General features: G+C 44.2%; 1 protein-coding gene across 3 annotated transcripts in view; it reads right to left on the bottom strand.

Moving 5' to 3' along the window:
- fynb (FYN proto-oncogene, Src family tyrosine kinase b) overlaps positions 1-18,115 on the bottom strand; it is a 117,437-nt gene that overhangs the window by 88,106 nt on the left and 11,216 nt on the right. For all 3 annotated transcript variants that reach the window (XM_084083341.1, XM_084083340.1, XM_084083342.1), the window contains exon 2: positions 7,688-7,756. The gene's annotated coding sequence lies outside the window, so the exon portion shown is untranslated. The remainder of the gene's footprint in view (positions 1-7,687; positions 7,757-18,115) is intronic.

Raw genomic sequence — 18,115 nt, forward strand, 5'->3', positions numbered from 1 at the left:
GCTGACGTCTCCCCCTCTTTTTCTCAAACACAGCATACTTGACAGCGTTAAGTTATTGCTGGTGAGAATGCCGTACTCCTTAACCGCTACTGAAAGAGCCAAGAGGGAGCTACTGTATATCGCTGCTGTCAGGCCGGAAAAAAACCTTGTATGTCCAAGACTGATGGAAAAAAAACAACCTGTGTTCCAGTGGATCCAATGTAGTTATTATTACGCAGTTGATACTTTTCATGGGTTAATATTTATGAACCCCACAGACAGACTTAACCACTTCCTATTTTGGGCGTGTCATTACAGTCTACACACCAATAACTCTTTGCCAAAAATAGCCGATCTACAAGCTCACAACGCCTCGCAGCGCGAGGCGTTGTGAGCTTGTAGATCTGCTATTTTTGGCTAAAGTTCTCCTCAGAAAAGCGATGCTAGGGTTCAAGTGGTTAATGTAAAAAAAAAAAAAAACATATCACACAAAGATTTGGCGGACCCCCTGTAGTAACTCTGAGGGCCCCCTAGGGGTCCCGGACCCCCTGTTGAAGACCCCTGTAGTAAGGCATGTCATATATACTGTAGGCTCATGTCGTGATACGATGTATCGCTAATTTTGCGCAACACTGTCATAAAACTAAGCATAAAACACAGTATAAATTAGTAAAAAGATACCATTTGGACATATGAGGTTGCTACATGACAGCGATGATAAGACAGACTATGACTAGCTCTATATAGCTTGAGGAACCAAATATAACATGGCACCACTCCTCCATTGAACTGAATGTTCTTTTCTGTTTTGAATGGTGTCCACGTTCTCTTATAGCGGGAGGTGAGAGAGTGTTCAGTGCAGCGTGATTAGAGTCTGTTGTGTTGTCCGGCACATTCTCACCACATTAAATGTGAGACCACGGGGGTCTCTTATGCGTTACGTTCCTGCTCAAAATGTCATCGTACCAAGGTCCTGTCCACTTCCTTTATTTGGGGGAAAAGCTGATGAAAAAAGTGCACTGCAACGATGCGAGAAGAGCATACTTTTCATTGATGACAACTAAATCACACCCAAAGCTGCGACAACAGAATAACCACCACACTAAGGTGTTACGAATGTGAAAACAACTGCTTTCACAGAGAAGGGATGACATACTGTAGGTCTTGAGTCTATTTATAATGTTGTCGTTTTTGTCGGAAGCAAATGTTACCTTCACCTCTATTTACACCTATTGGTGGCCTATACACAAATCCACAGAGTGCTGCCCTGCGGCGCAGCCATTGCTGCGGTGTCAACGCTCCGCGGACGCGACACTGCAGCAATGGCCGCCTACAGGCAGCTACAGGCAGCTACAGGCAGCGCGTCTGTGGATTCGTCTATACACTATGCACGCCTGACCAGTCCAGGAGTCATCTTTATATGTGTTTTGTCATAGTGTTATCCTTTTAGTTACTAGTGTTACTACTTCTCTGTACTTGTTCTCTAGTCTTACCTGTTTTGTTGCAGTGCTGCTATGACAACTGAATTTTCCTTGGTATTACTAAAGGTCTGTCTGTCTCTGTCTACATGCAACATCGATCAGGAACCAAACTCCATTCCATGACATATCAATGACGTCTCTGTGTGTTAAGTACACAGACTGGCTGACTCGCTTAGCCATGAGGCCATAATACTGATGTTTTGAGGAGGCCTTGTGACGCCGAGAGCTGAAACCGCATTCAACTGGCATCCCTATGTTGGGCATGTCATTATATTGTCAAACATTTTCCGAAAACAGTCCAAATTTGTCATAGAATGAAGTATATACACACTACAGTAGGGCTTAAGTGGTTAATAATCACAGGGAGCCTGGGTTCATTCTGCGTAGGCTCTCCTACAAAGACCATACACCTCGCTGCACAGACCGGCTCCTTGAGAAGCGATTGCTTTGTTGAGTCAAGGCCGCCGAAATGCCAGCAAGACGTGTCAATGGAAAGGAGTGAGGCATAGCCCATTAACACCGGGGAAAGCACCTGTGTCGCTTGTACATCTGCTATTTTGGAACATTTTGGAACAATCTTGAAATATTTTTTATATTAGAATATATATGTATTTAACACAAATCTTCTCTTCTGGGGGGTCCCTGGCACAACACATTTTCAGATGGGGGGGGTCAAACCTGTGTTGTGATTTCGAATAGTGGTTTAGAACAGTGGTTCTCAAAAATAGCAGATATATAAGCTCACAGCGCGTGACTTCGTGCCGCGCCGCAAGCTTGTACATCTGCTATTTTTGAACATTTTGGAACAATCTTTGAAGTGTTTGAAGAATTTTGAATATTATTATTTTTTTTTTAACACAAATCTTCTCTTCTGGGGGGGGGGGTTCCTGGCACGTAAAGGTTTGAGAACGAAGATGATTTAGAAGACATTTGTAGAATCTCTTTGCCTCAGATCTTAACCGGTTAACTAGGTTCGTTAGCTGCATCGCTTGCACCCCCGTGCCGCCTCGCTGGTGTCCCCGTACCGTCGGGCAGAACCAGTAAACCACAATGGAGCCCCAGTTTGAGGGCGACGCGCTGACATTTCGGCGAATAGCTCCGTGGCCCACACAAGGACGAGACGAGACGAGACGCAGCGGAAACGCTGGAAATCGGTGACTCATTTCTGTTTCTCACCAACCTACATCACCCACAGTCAGAGAGCGTGCACAGTTGCACACCTCACGTTCGCAAGCTCATGCAGCACGTGCGCACACACACAGACACACACACACACACACACACACAAAGGTTTGCACTGTTCCAAAGTGAGCAGGAAGCTCTTGCTGCTCTACTGTCACTCTTCTGCAGAGGAGCAAACAATACTTGAGACACGTCACCACACACACACACACACACACACACACACACACACACACACACACACACACACACACACACACACACACACACACACACACACACACACACACACACACACACACACACACACACACACACACACACACACACACTTCACCCACTTTTCTGCAGCCGTAAACCCGTCATGTGACAATAACAGTCGATGGAAGTTGTTAAATTCAATACCATATTGTTCTATTACAGTGTAACGTGGACTGTATAGATGTAGCTAGCTAGCAGCAGTCAGAGTGTAGAAGAGAGAGTAACGTCACGCTTTGATCTCGCCGCAAAGCGGGCCTCTATGGGCTATAGTTCCAAACATTGGAACTATCTCATTGAGAGCACTTCCGCATTCCATTCTTACTATGGGAGTCGACGCTAGTGTCAGAACTCTCTTTATGGCTCTGGCAGCAGTTTGTCAGGGTTGCCAGGTCTGCTTATTATAACTTCCCCGCAAGATTTTATTTGAAAATAGCCGATCTACAAGCTCACAACGCGTCGCATCGCGACGCGTTGTGAGCTTGTAGATCTGCTATTCTCAAATAGCTGATGTATATGTTAAAGTGCTCTTGTGGCCCATAGTCGCTTCTTTTGGGCTGGTTTTCCTAGACCTGGTTGCTTGTTTCTCTCACAGAATCTGGCAACGCTGGTTGCGTGGTGTGGCAGTCCAGCTGTAAAAATGAACCTGCATAATGTATGAAGCTTCTATGAATGTTGGACGCTCAGATGATTCTGGTGTCCTGGGAGAAGCCATACGCTACGCTGTGTTCACTTGTCACTTGTACACTAAGCTACTGATAAGGAATTCAACCAAATAAAAGCTCCTCGCCACTTAGAGCTGCTCGTACCATAGATTGCAGTTTTATTCATTTTTTACAATGTAAAATGCTTTCTCTTTTGTCTACTGACTGGGAGGTGGCCTGTGTTCAAAATGTTACTTGAGTAAAAGTACAAAAGTATTGGCATGAATATATACTTAAAGTACCAAAAGTCAAAGTACTAAAACGTTTGTAAATAGCAGATCTACAACTAATCTACTAGGTCGGCTTTTTAAAAAATATTTTCAAATAGCCTATGCAAATAGCCTATGCATAAAATACGGCTAAAGTGGTTAATGTATGTTTTATGATATAATACTTTATATCTGCAAAGTAACTAAAGTTTTCAAATAATTGTAGAAGTACAATATTTGCCTCTGAAAAGTGAAAGTACTGAAAACTGGAAATACTCCAGTAAAGTAAAAAATACCTCAAAATTGTACTTAAGTCCAGTACTTCAGTAAATGTACTTAGTTACTTTCCACCACTGGGGACACCCCAACATTGCAGAAGAGCGAAGTTACAGCCAGTCTGACAGACACATAGATGACAGTGGCCATCGCAAAACACCAATATGACATACATCGAAATCCTGTAGCCATTTATTCCGATTTCCCGATCTATTTGACAGCTGGGTGGTGAGAGGAAACAGCAGAAGGACAATGCCAAACGTCACGATCGTGGATCTGAACCCTATAGTGACATCGTGTGAGTAGATGGCACGTGTGCTACTGGCTCACTGAGGCAGCGCTCACATGCCCAGATCAGCAGAGAGTGTAATGAATAATACATGGGAAACCCCAACGGAAACAAGCTAGCCCTCTGGGCTTTTTGTGTTATCCTTTTAGCATTATTATGTAGAACTGTACCTCTGTACTTTTTGCAAACCGTTAATAAAGTATGAATAACTAACCCATCAATTAACCCATTAAGACCTGAGGCTGATTCTATACAAACGCCTTCTAAATCCTAACGGTTTAAAAAAATATATAGATTTTTTTTTGTGTGAATTTTTAATTTTTTTTCAAAAATAGCAGATCTACAAGCTTGTAGATCTGCTATTTTTGAATAGCCCAAAGAAATCTAAAAATGACACACAGATGCGTTCCAGGTCTTAAAGGGTTTTAATCAATGCATGACTTTACACTTAATTGCCAGTGTCGCGCACCGATCTACAAGCTCACTGATCTATTCAAGCTCACAACGTGTTGCAACGCGATGAGTTGCGAGCTTGTAGATTGGCTATTTTCTGTGTGGTTACACCGCTACGCGTCCAAGTGTTATTCAGGCATAAGGCTGACCTGATGCAGGCTGTATACTGTATATAAGTAACCTGACATCAGAGAGCCTGTGTACAGCACATACAGTACTGTCCAACACCTCTGGGACTGCATGGGGGGGGAGACGCATTGCGCTGACGCTCATGTTGCATTTCATGCGAACACACCTCTCTCTGAGGAAAGAGCTTCCAGACACAGCAAAGGCTGTTTAACCACATGGACCCTGATGTCCCAACTCTGGGCATAGGAGAACATTCTGCGAAAATATCCAATCTACAACCTCACAACATCACCTTATATTAAAAAATACCTATTAAATAGTAGATACTGTATAGTTACTTTTGTCAAAGACGTTTGGTATGAAGGGGAAAAAAACAAGTGGGCCTATACGTTGCATGTGACGTCCTATACCGCAGTGGTTCTCAAACATGTTTGGCTCAGGGCACCCGTGTAAACAACTTTTTCATCCATGGCACCCCTGAATTACATTATAGCTTACACCTTACATGTATGTCATATTACGATACGTAAATATGTAAATCTTTCCCCTAAAGATACAGTAGCCACGAGGAAAACTTGGGAGAATGTCCGTTTCCATTATAGGAGAGATTGAAAATAACGTTCTACTTGACGCTTAACCCCAGCATCCCCATTCTGAGGGGAAACATTCGCCCCAAAATAGCCGATCTACAAGCTCACAACGCGTGAGCTTGTAGATCTGCTATTTTTGGCGAAGAGATTTGGTGTAGACTGAAATAGAACGCACCAAGTACAGTGCAACTCAGGTCCGTTTTACAAAGTCAAATATGATCAAAGTATTCTGCGGCACCCCTGGACCTGCGTCACGGCACCCACTTTGAGAAAGCCTGCTATACCGTCCTATACGCGTTGCTATACGCTTGTCGACCGGCTATTTTCAGCGAAAGCTTTGCCCACAATACCGATGCTGGGGCTTAAGTGGTTAATGCAATGCATGCAAGCCTTTGGTAAGACAACTTCCTCAAGGCCTTGCGGAAGCAGCATCATCATGGTGGCTTTGGGTCAGAGGTGACAGTGGCTGCATGATTGTGCACCGCGGCCTGAATCCCACATTAACCCCTGTGGTGTGTTGTCATGGTACGTGGCGTGCCAACCAACCACTGTCACAGGGATGGCACAGCTGCTGCCACTAGGGATTAGAGACGCCAGGGAGAACAGTGGAGACGGGGGACCACGTCACACACTGTACAGTAACCCGGAAAAAATAAATAACACTTTCCCATTTGTTTAAGAAATATATATACTGTAACATACCTCCAATCGATCGAATAGCTATTTAGTCACAAGATCTTGTTAATACTTTTCATTGGTTTAATATTGAGAAAAAAACACAGACAGACTTAACCACTTCCACTTTTGAATGCATCGCGGCGATTTAGGGCATCTTTGAAAAAAAGAAAAAAATGCCCAACAACAATATGATATATTAAGATGGTATGGTATGAATGTTGTACTTATTGATACAAATAATGTGAGAGTGAAGGGATTCACAGGATTTAAGCCTTGGACAGAGAAAAGGGGTCATAACCAGTACATGATTGTCTATACCATCGCTTTAGCTTTTAATCTGGTTGTATCCCTCGCTCCCTGTGGATTATATTATATTATTCCCTCACCTGTCCTATGACACTGCAGCGTAACGGGGAAAAAGACTTTCAATGATTCACAACAGGACAAAGAAAGAAAAGTACTAAGGGTACAAAGAGTCATCAAGATTTTTGGACAAAAACAACTACTTCCCCATGACAATCAGATGTTAGAATCCCATGCTTATAAAAATAAGCGTATACGTAGGGTATCCCATATACCCTAATGTCCTGTACCCGTACACAATATGTAACAATAAAGAAATCTTGAAGCTTGAAACCGGAGTAAACTCCAATCCACCACAAGTACACACACACGCACAGCACAATCCTCATTCATCCGTTTGTAACTCTGACAGTGTAGTGTACAAATGGACCCTTTTACGGGTCCATTTGGTTATGAAGATATAAGGTTGAAAATGGTTGAAGTGTTCCTTTAAGTGGGCACGCTATGTCGTGCTGCAGTAGCAGGTGAGGAGATGTTGTGGTTGTTGGACAGCAGGAGTGCCTGTGGCAAATATATACTCTCAACTAGTGTTGGCAAGCTGGCCAGAAACCATGTGGCTTTCCACAGTACTGTATGTGCCTGTATACTGTGTGTGTGTGTGTGTGTGTGTGTGTGTGTGTGTGCGTGCGTGCGTGCGTGCGCGCGTGCCTGCTTTGTGCATGCACATGAATCCGTCTGATGCAACTATTTGCTTGGGGTTGCACTTGTGTGCGTGTGTGTGTGTGTGTGTGTGTGTGTGTGTGTTTACACACAGTACATGTATCTGTGTGTGGGAATCTGCGAGGCATTTTGGAGTGTCAGCAATAATTAACCAGTTTCAACTTGGATTGAATTAAAACCATGTCTATTTTGAGTATTTTCACTATTTGTTGTAGAAGGAGTTAAACCGCCGCATCCGGAAAATATTCACAGAAAATAGCAGATCGCAATGCGTCACAATGCTCACAATGCGTCGCGTTGTGAGCTTGTAGATCGGCTATTTTCTGCGAAGATGTTTCATGTAGAGTGAAAACAGAAAAGTCTCCAGTATAGATTCCTGATGAGGGACTCATTGACGCTCAACAACAGACTGTATGGTTAAAGCTGCAGGGCTTACCTCTGGTTGTCAGCGTTTCAGGATCTTTATTTGCTCCACATTGCTTTGTGCGCCGCCAGAACACAGGCCCTGTAGAGACACACAAACAGGCCTGTCACAATTATGACGATCGTCTGATCGTCTGATCATCGCAATTATTCATCTGTTTAACCCATTAAGACCTGGAACTGTGTCATTTTTCGATTTGAGCTAAAAAGCATTATTTTACACTTTGGGCTATTCAAAAAGAGCAGATATACAAGCTCGTAGCGCGGCACCGAGTGCCGCGCTACGAGCTTGTAGATCTGCTATTTTTGAAAAAACGTGAAAATGTGTGCAAATCTTTGAATATATATATATATTTTTAAAGCGAACATTTTTAACTCAAATCTTTGCTTCTGGGGGGTCCCTGGAACAAAATATTTTGATGGGGGTCCGTGGCCAAATGCATATCATTTTGGGGGGATTTGGGGGGAGATTTAGGAGACATGTATAATCGGCTTCAGGTCTCAAAGGGTTAAAAATGTTTGACACATTGTTAAAAAATATATCTAAAATTGTGGAAATAGCCGAGCTTGTAGATACGCTATTCTCCACTATTTTCAGAAATGTTGAAATTATAACATTATTTTAAAGGCCTGTTTTGACCATAGTTAATTATTCCAAGAATCAAGAAGGTTTTATTTGTCACTACTCATACAGGTATAGGGTCTACAATACAAGAAGCGAAATGCATTTTTGTGCGGTCCACATAGATGGAAGCTTTAAGCCTGGCTGCTTATTATGTGTTTGTATTGAGGTTATTGTTTTCAAAACCAAGTTTGAGTGATTATTTTCATTAAAAAGTTTTTATTTTATTGCATAGTAACTTATTATTACTTTACTTTTTCTTACTGAGCAAAGACTAAACAAAGCAGAGTGCCAATTTTGATTATTGGTACCCGGTCATTCATTTCTTTGTATCGTCTATATTTAAGTTATGTGTCATATTTGTGATTATTGTTTACAAAGCTTAAAAGGCAAACAGAAATGTAATCTTGATTTCTATGTGCCGATGTTCAATGCCAGAACGTTATTCGCAATTATTTTCGTGACAATAGCCTGCTAAAATGTCATGATCGTGACAGCTCTACATAGAAACACTCCATTCGTCACAGTCCCATCCAATAAACCAGTGTCTCTGTCCGCCTATCCAAATACATACATTTGTCTCACTAATCTGTACATTTCGCATAACCCCAAGAGCACATTATGCTGCTGTTCTCTAATTAGTTTGGTCTTCGCTCTGTAAGAAAAAAGTATAGTAATAATAAATTACTGAGTAATACAAACTTTTATCAAAAAGAATCAGTCAAAACTTGGTTATAAAGAAAATGACCTCAATACAAAGCACAAGCAGCCAGGCTTAAAGATTCATTTATTTTTTTCTTTTATATATTTTTAACTTTACATTTTTTTATCCCACGATTTTGCACCACTTTTTCACCCGGAGCCAATTTTCTAAGTGATCCTGGGCGCTACACTCCCTCCACTAGCCGAGGGAGCCCAGGGCCGAGCTCATGCCTCCTTCAATGCATGAGAGCCAACTGACCTTCTTCTCACCTGACAGGGGGGGAGCTTCCCCGGTGGGACGTAGGGCGTGGAAGGAACACGTAATTCCAACCAGTTCCCTTCCCCTCCATCAGGCGCCCCGGCTGTCATGGGGGAGGCGGTATAGCGACCTGGATTACTACATGTTTTTGTGAGGGTATTTAACTACCCTGAGAGACACGGGGAGAACATGCAAACTCCACACAGAGTAGGCTGTGTGGAGATTAAGATTTATGTCTTACCCGGGATTCAAACCCAGGTCTCTCGGGTGAGCGCTGAACTTTCCACTGCCGAGCTAAGAGGGAACACCCGCTTGGGCAGGGGAGACACAGCCCTCTGAGGTCCAGGCAATACCGCTTGTCAACCGGGGTCTACATTTCTCAATAGAAGAGCAGGGAGATCACCTCCAACCACTGCAGTTGTGTCAGTTATATTGTCTTATACTCTACGAAACAGATTGGTTAAAATGGCGTTTTATTCATTAACCACCCATACAAAAGGTCTATACACGGTCCCCTCCTATTTTGCCTATACACCAAATCTCTTGGCCGAAAATAGCCTATCTACAAGCTCACAACGCATGAGCTTGTAGATCGGCCAAATGTTCGCCCCCAGAATATAGGGACGCAAGGGATGTGGTTAGAATAAGTTCCCGGAATGCAGCTTTAATCAAAAGCCTAGCCTATATGGCCTCATTTTTTCTCTCTGCAATGCTCTCTAACGCTCTCTAAATCCCCCTCTATCGCTCTCTCTCTCTTTCATCAATAGCAGGCAGGTGCATTAGAAAACTCATTCATTCCCCTTCTGAAGTTTGAGCGGGACAAGCCTATTATGAATCAAGTACAACGCAGACCCCATGGTGACACGTGTGGGCTGCAACTACAATCTGTGGATTCCATGCCAAACAAAGCGCAATACATCCACTTACAGTATAGCTCTAAAAGCTCTGATAGGCACTGAAGTTGTCCTCTTTGTTTTGGGGGCATTTGTCACTATAGATTTGCACTTACTGTGTGTGCAATTTGTTCTCTGAATTCAACCCAACCCAGCTATGCAGTGGGGCAGTGCGCCAATGTTCTTTTTTTCCCCTTCTTGTTTTTTTTTTTACTGTTGAGCTATATGGTACCGTACAGCACGCTCGGTAAGGAGAGTTTAGCAGAGTCTAGGCCGGGGGTTCGAATCCAACACGGTGCGTCTTGCTCAAGGGTTTCACTCAATAACACTTCTGACAAACAGATTAGGCGGGCCAGGGGATGAACCGGGGACTTCCAGGATGACTTCTTTAACCACTTAAACCCTACAGTACTTTGCTCTATGTCAGTGGTTTTCAACCAGTGGTCCGGGGACCACCAGTGGTCCTTGAGGGAGTACCAGGGGGTCCCCAGCGAAATGAGTTAACATAGCGTCACAATCATTTTAACCACTTAGATTTGGCTATTCAAAAATAGCAGAAAATTAACTGATATCTTTGCTTCTGGCACAAAAATGGGGGTCCGCGGGCAAATGTAGATCAATTTAGGGGTCCTTGGCATGAAAAAGGTTGAAAACCACTGCTCTATGTCAATAGCTGAAATAACGTGCTGCAACAACGGGTAACGGTAACTATTGACATTAAACAAACCATGTCATTTGCTATACACTGCTATTTTCGCCAAATGTTCGCCTATTGTGATAATACCCAGAAGAGGGAAGCTCGAGTTTATGTGGTTAGCAGCAGAAATGAGTCACTTCTATTCGCGTAAACCCCCCATATTTTGCGGTACAACACTACAAAGTCTAACTAAACAAAATTCAAGGGTATAGATCAGTGGTTTTCAACCAGTGGTCCGGGGACCACCAGTGGTCCTTGAGGGAGTTCCAGGGGGTCCCCAGCCAAATGATAGATAGGAACCAAATGGACCCTTATGGGTCTATAACTCTGAGAGTGTACAAATGGAACCAAATGGACCCTAACGGGTCCATTTGGTTCCATTTGTACACTCTCAGAGTTAAATTAACATTGATTTTATAATAAAAATTGGGGTCCCAGAGATAGAAATGCCATTAAATGGGGGTCTGTAGTAGCCTAATGCATGTTAAACTGGGGGTCCTTGCAATTAATATGGTTGAGAATCACTGCTAGAGCCGTAAAAATCGTCTCTCATTGGGGGTCCCTGGCATATCCTTTCAAATGGGGGTCCCTGGGCTAATATTTGTCAATTTGGGGGTCCTTGACGCGAAAAAGGTTGAAAACCACTGGTATAGATGATGGCAACTGTACTTTACATGGCTCGTCTCCCATAGTCACACGCATGGCCTTTACAGACCCTGTTAGCTCAGTGAATGACAACACAGTGGAGCCATTGTGAGGTAAAACTCTGCATGGCACGCTTCTCCCACACACTGCCCTTCGTTTACAACGGAGCCACGGCTAACAAACGCCAAATACGCTATAACCCATTAGTGTCTAATTTGACTTTAAAGATCAGCACGGCTAATCTCGTTTAAAGCTGCCTCTCCCCGGCTCAGTTGACTGACAGAGCGTAGCGCCGCACAGCCTGCCACGCAAACATGCTTAGAACATTTCACTCACGCACACGGTCTTATGTAACTATCCTAGGCCACGCACCATGTGATAAAAGGGAGTGTGTGTGTGTGTGTGTGTGTGTGTGTGTGTGTGTGTGTGTGTGTGTGTGTGTGTGTGTGTGTGTGTGTGTGTGTGTGTGATTCCTGATACAAGAGGATCTGATGGTTATGTAGAGATCTAGTGGGGAAGTCTGTGTATGTTTACCAATTCAAGCAAATACATCCACATTAACCCTAGTGCAGGGGTCTTCAACAGGGGGTCCGGGACCCCTAGGGGGTCCTCAGAGTTACTACAGGGGGTCCGCCAAATCTTTGTGTGATATGATTACATTTTTTTTTACCTTAACCACATAAACCCTAACATCCCTTTTCTGAGGAGAACTTTACTTTAGTGTGAGACTGAGGGAAAAGACAGATGTGAAGCAAGGATAATGTTTCTACCCCTTAAATCTCCCGTACTATAAATGAATGAACGTGGTCACATCACAAACCGTAGCCAAAGTAAGAAATCAACATATGAGATATTAGGAGAAAGACTAAGTCATGCAAGAATCTACTATAATGAGTTTGGCCTGTTGAAATTAGCTTGGAAATTAGCAATGGAATGCGTCAAACACCTCACAGACGGCGGTGAATCAAAGAATTCAGGTCAACATATTGTAGTATTCAAATATTCCGGCTGACACCATTCAAGCCTGGCTTTCTTTTTTCTGAGCTGCGGGATAGCAGAAGTCTATTTTAAGCAGCTGTGCACAAACCTGTGCGAGGAGCACATCCCAAAATACACTTTCGCCGCCCTCAGCAGCGTGGAAGTGAAACATGTGATTTTCGGGCCAGCAGAAAATTGCCATTCAGCTACCTTGCATGTCTGGTCTGTATCCACTCACAGTGGGTCGTCCCGTCTCGTCTCTCTGCCTGTCTGCCTGCCTGTCTGTCTGCCTGTCTGTCTGCCTGCCTGTCTATCTGTTTGTCTTCCTATATTCCTGCCTGAGTAGTGAGATAGGCCTGTAGGTACTGTATAGGCCTACTGAATGGAAATAGCTGATCTTCAAGATGCAGAACGCGTTGTGAGCTTGTAGATTGGCTATTTTCATCACGTGACACTGTTGTATGATGGCTTAACCCATTAAGACCGGCGGGAACGCATCTGTGTGTCATTTTTAGATTTCTTTGGCTATTCAGAAATAGCAGATATACAAGCTCATAGCGCGGCACCGAGTGCCGCGCTATGAGCTTGTAGATCTGCTATTTTTGAAAAATCTTGAAGCGAACATTTGTAAAATATTTAGTTCCAGGAACCCCCAGAAGCAATGATTTGAGTTACAAATGTCTGCCAAAAAACAAAACAAATATTTGCACAACTTTTCATGATTTTTCAAAAATAGCGGATAGCTGTATATCTGCTATTTTTGAATAGCCCAACGAAATCTAAAAATGACACACAGATGCGTTCCCGGTCTTAAAGAGTTAAGGTGGGGGGCCCAGCAGGCTTGGCTTTCTGTGTGTGTGTGTGTGTGTGTGTGTGTGTGTGTGTGTGTGTGTGTGTGTGTGTGTGTGTGTGTGTGTGTGTGTCTGTGTGCACTGAGCCTGAAGGGGGAGAGAGAGAGAGAGAGAGAACTGGTTCTCTCTTTTCATCAGCAGACCCCTTTTTTTCCAATAAAACATAATGGCACACAGGGGCTGCGGGGGGAGAGTCATTGAGGCAGCCACACAGAGCCATCATGTCACATGACTTGGCCCACGGCACAACGGACCCAGTCATTCTGACGCTGCAACCAGGCCGGGGACCACCGGGGCCACATGGGTGGGCTACAAAAGCTGACCCGGGGAGGGCCGCATCAAACATGTATGAATGGACTGTATATATCTATATTGCGATTGTTATTTGTTAATTCATTGTTAAGAATTTTACATTGGATTAAGACCTGAGGCCGATTCTACAAAATGTCTTCTAAATCCTAACTGTTTTTTTGTTTTTTTTAAACCTATGTTGCTGTCAGTGGTTCTCAAACTTTTTCATGTCAAGGACCCGCAAAATTATATGTATTTGGCCCCGGACCCCCATCTAAAAAGGTTTTGTTCCAGGGACCCCCCAGAAGCAAAGATTTGAGTAAAAAAATGTTTGCTTTAACAATATATATATTCAAAGATTTGCACACATTTCCACGATTTTTCAAAAATAGCAGATCTACAAGCTCGTGAGCTTGTAGATCTGCTATAGCCAAAGTGTAAAATAATGCTTTTTCAGCTCAAATCAAGAAGTGACAAGAAGATGCGTTCCAGGTCTTAATGGGTTAATGGCATATCATGTTAATACTGCCTTCACATCACTGCCTGAGATGGAAACATCAGTCAAACAACAGTAGCTAAATTAAACATTTATGAATATACAGTATTCCTACTGTACTGTATATGTATTCCTCGAGTCCTAAACCCTATCCACACAAAACACCAGCCCACATATCTACCACACACATCATCTCATGAAAGCCATTCTGCAAACTGTGGCATTGATTCTGCACAACAAGCTCCACAGAGAGAGGGGAACTAGTGTGTGTGTGTGTGTGTGTGTGTGTGTGTGTGTGTGTGCATTGAGGTGCCAGCCTGGACAGTGTACTGTGCGCAGGCAATGCAGGCGTGCCATACTACTGTATAAAGCCAGATACTGTATAAAGCCAGAGGCATTCGTGCATGCATATACATACAGTATATAACCCTCCCATGGTTCGTACAGTTTAACTTAAAACTCACCCCTCCTCCCCTCGGCCGCCCACTTCCAAGTTCATTCCAGGGCTACTCTCTGAGGGGTAAAGTAGGGCACGTTGCCATTTCAATAATAGCAGCATTTCAGTGCAGAGCACTACAGCTGCAGGCTACAAGCCTTAACATAGTTTGTAGGGAGTAGTAGTCGCGCTGCAAAGCTGTAGCGTGCCGTAGTAGTGCTATGACGTCACACGGTAAAAAAAAATCCTCAGTGTTCGTGTAACTCTGAGAGGGTATTACACGTGTAATTCATACGCTCTGAGTTAACCCATTAAGACCTGAGGTTCCGATTCTACAAAATATTTAGATATTTTTTTATTTTATTGAAGAAAAAGATATATATATATATATATATCCTCCAATAATTCGACAAAGCTCTGTGTAGGTGGTGAGCGGGTGGGTGGTGGTGAGCCCAAAATCTCTTCCGCCCCGGTTCTCCTCAGTGGCTGGAGCAATTGATCTGAATTTGCACACACAGCCATTGACCATTACCATGTGCACGGAACAGCGAAGCCCGTTTTTCGCTTTCCCCCAAATGTCAGCTGTTTGTTAGCGTTTTTGTGTTCGCTGGCTCCCGGGTTGCCAAATCATGTGCGCATATCCCCCCACGGGTATGGTCTAGTAAATATATATATTTAAAGATTTTAAAAATAGCAGATCTACAAGCTCGTAGCGCGGCACTCGGTGCCGCGCTACGAGCTTGTATATCTGCTATTTTTGAATAGCCAAAGAAATCTAAAACGACACGGATGCGTTCCCGGTCTTAATGGGTTCAAACCGGATGACACTGACTGATTTTTACGGCGTGGCTGTCTTGTCTGGTGGTGGTATTTCTGACATAAGTTTGAAATGGTGGTCGTGAAGATATGGCATGGTGGAGTTACAGTACACGGTGGAATGTGGCCATCCATCACGCTCCCTGGAGAGCCGGTGGGGTGCTGCTGTGTGTGACTGATGTAATGGGAGAGCTTCTGGGTTAACACCTCCCACCGACATGGTGGTGACTGACTGACAAAGCTGTGTGTAGAGGAATGGATTAAAATGAAGGCCTATACTGCCGCCTACAATAATGGCACTGGCTGACACTACTAGTTGGGAGCGCACACGAGGCACGCATCACTCACACACACACACACACACACACACACACACACACACACACACACACACACACACACACACACACACACACACACACACACACACACACACACACACACACACACACACACACACACACACACACACACACACACTACTGCAGAAGCAATGGATTCGATTAGCAATACTGTAGAGTTAAAAGCCGCAAGCAAAAATTCTAAATGTGTTTTTTTTTTTTATTATCCCACGATTTTGTAACCCATTTTTTCACCCAGTGCCAATTGCCTATGTAATCCTGGGCGCTACTCTCCCTCTGCCAGCCTAGGGAGGGCCCAGAACTGAGCTCATGCCTCCTGCAATGCATGAGGAGCTAGCAAACTGCTTCTTATCACCTGACAGTGGGGAGTTTCCCCCGGTAGAACGTAGTGCGTGGAAGGAACACGTGATTCCAACCAGTTCCTTTCCCCCTCCATCAGGCACCCCGGCTGACCAGGGGGAGGCAGTATACCAGGATTACTGCATGTTTTTGTGAGGGTACCTTCTACCCCTAGGGGACACGGGGAGAACATGCAAACTCCACACAGAGAGGCCCTTTCGCCAACCCCACCTAGGGTATGGGCACTGATGACACGGAGGAGAGAACACGCCCCCACCCAGCGCCACAGCGTCCCTGGCGGCAATCGAACCCAGGACCTTCTAGCTGTGAGGCGACAGCGCTATACCGACTGCGCCACCGTGCCCCCTAAATGTGTTTTTGAGGAAAGGCATAGCTCTTCATTTCTGTCTGAAAAATGCTCAGGGGAGCCGTGACATTGGCCCAAGTCTCACCAGAAGGAAATACCCATAATAGGACCTTGGACAGAGCAAGACAGGACGCTCTTCAAGTTGAGAAGATTGCTGATGTTGCAGCTTCGTTAGCAGCAAAAAAGCAAGGCTATAACTACAGCCTAGTCCTGGCGGGACGTTTTCACAAGTTATTGGGGGGGTTTTGTGAAGGTTAAGGCTCTGCCAGAATGTCTTGCAGCCAGGGTCATGTAAGGAAAAGTAAAGTCCTTTTCTATTCTCTTTACTTAGCTTGTCTATTCCCTCTCTTAACACGAGTTAAGAGAGGGATCTCTTGAGGATCACACAGGGACATTTAAAGGTTTTACTGTTACAGTAGTTACTGCTCGTGAGAGCTGTAAGCTTGCTCCTAGACAAACACCCATCAGCTAAATGCAATAAATATGACCTCGTCCACCCTCCCTTGGCGGCATGGCAGCCCTTTAATGTTAACCCGGGGGCCTTGCGAGGGCCAGGGGGGGGGCCTAGCTTTTCCCTTGCCAGTGGGACGTCGCTGCCTGCCTGGATGAGCAATCGTCTCCTTTGTCAGCATCTAGCAGCTGCATCAGCACTGCAGAGCAGTGACGCTGCATGCAGCGCCAACGCGGAGAGAGCAGGGAATAAACACAGGGGGACCAGACAGGCAGATGAGTGTTCAGAGAGAGACGTGGGGGGAAAACGGCTGTAATGTTGGCAGAGAAACTGGACACTGGCAAAGGCGCGTGACGGGGAGATATGTGGTTCTAATATCGCACTAGTATTTGTCGGTCATGAATTTGTTTGTTTTTTGTTAACTACCTGTACTGTACATACAGCCTAGCATGCCTTTTCTGGGGCATGTCATAATACTATAGGGTAGGCGAACAATTGGCTAAAATAGGCGAACATTCGGTGAAAAATGTGCTATGACGCATTTGTGAGCTTATAAAATCGTCAATTTATGGCGAAGAGATTTGGCGTAGAGGGATGGAGGCGACCGATTATAGACCCAGGTGGGCCTCGGTCAACTACTATAAGTAGTGTTTAAGTGGTTAATAAAAAAGAAAATATCATATTTCATAGAAAATGCCCATTGTATTTGAAAATAGCATAGCAGAATCAGAATCAGGTTTATTGTCACATTACAGGTTTAGAGGAGTAAAAAAGTGGGTGAAATTCGTTTTCGTGCATAGTTCCCATCGTAACGTTATTTCCATAGAAAGAAGAAGGGGAGGAAGAAGGGGAGGAAGCAGGGGCGGTTATCTAGTTATCTAGCATCATGTTGGTTCGTTCTCGGAATCATCACGTCTACTGATGAGCGATGACAATAATATCCGGCGATAATGGGATAAACATTTTTATTTGACAGTCGCGCAGCTCTAAACGCCTTCAATACAACACAGACTGGCACACAGCACTAGGGTGTGCAGGTGGAGATTGAATGCATGTCTTCTATCGCAATCCTGTAAGTGAATGCAGAGGCCAAATGGTTTCATCATTCTCTGTCAATGTGCTTTGTGTGGTACATTTCCCATGTGACGTGAGAGGAGAGCATACAGTATACAATGCGCTGGGTTATTACGGCACGCGCCTGCATTGAAATTCATAGAAATTCATAACGCAACAAGC

The sequence above is a fragment of the Gymnoscopelus microlampas genome (genome assembly GCF_963454915.1).
Source record: "Gymnoscopelus microlampas genome assembly, chromosome: 16".
Classification (NCBI taxonomy): domain Eukaryota; kingdom Metazoa; phylum Chordata; class Actinopteri; order Myctophiformes; family Myctophidae; genus Gymnoscopelus; species Gymnoscopelus microlampas.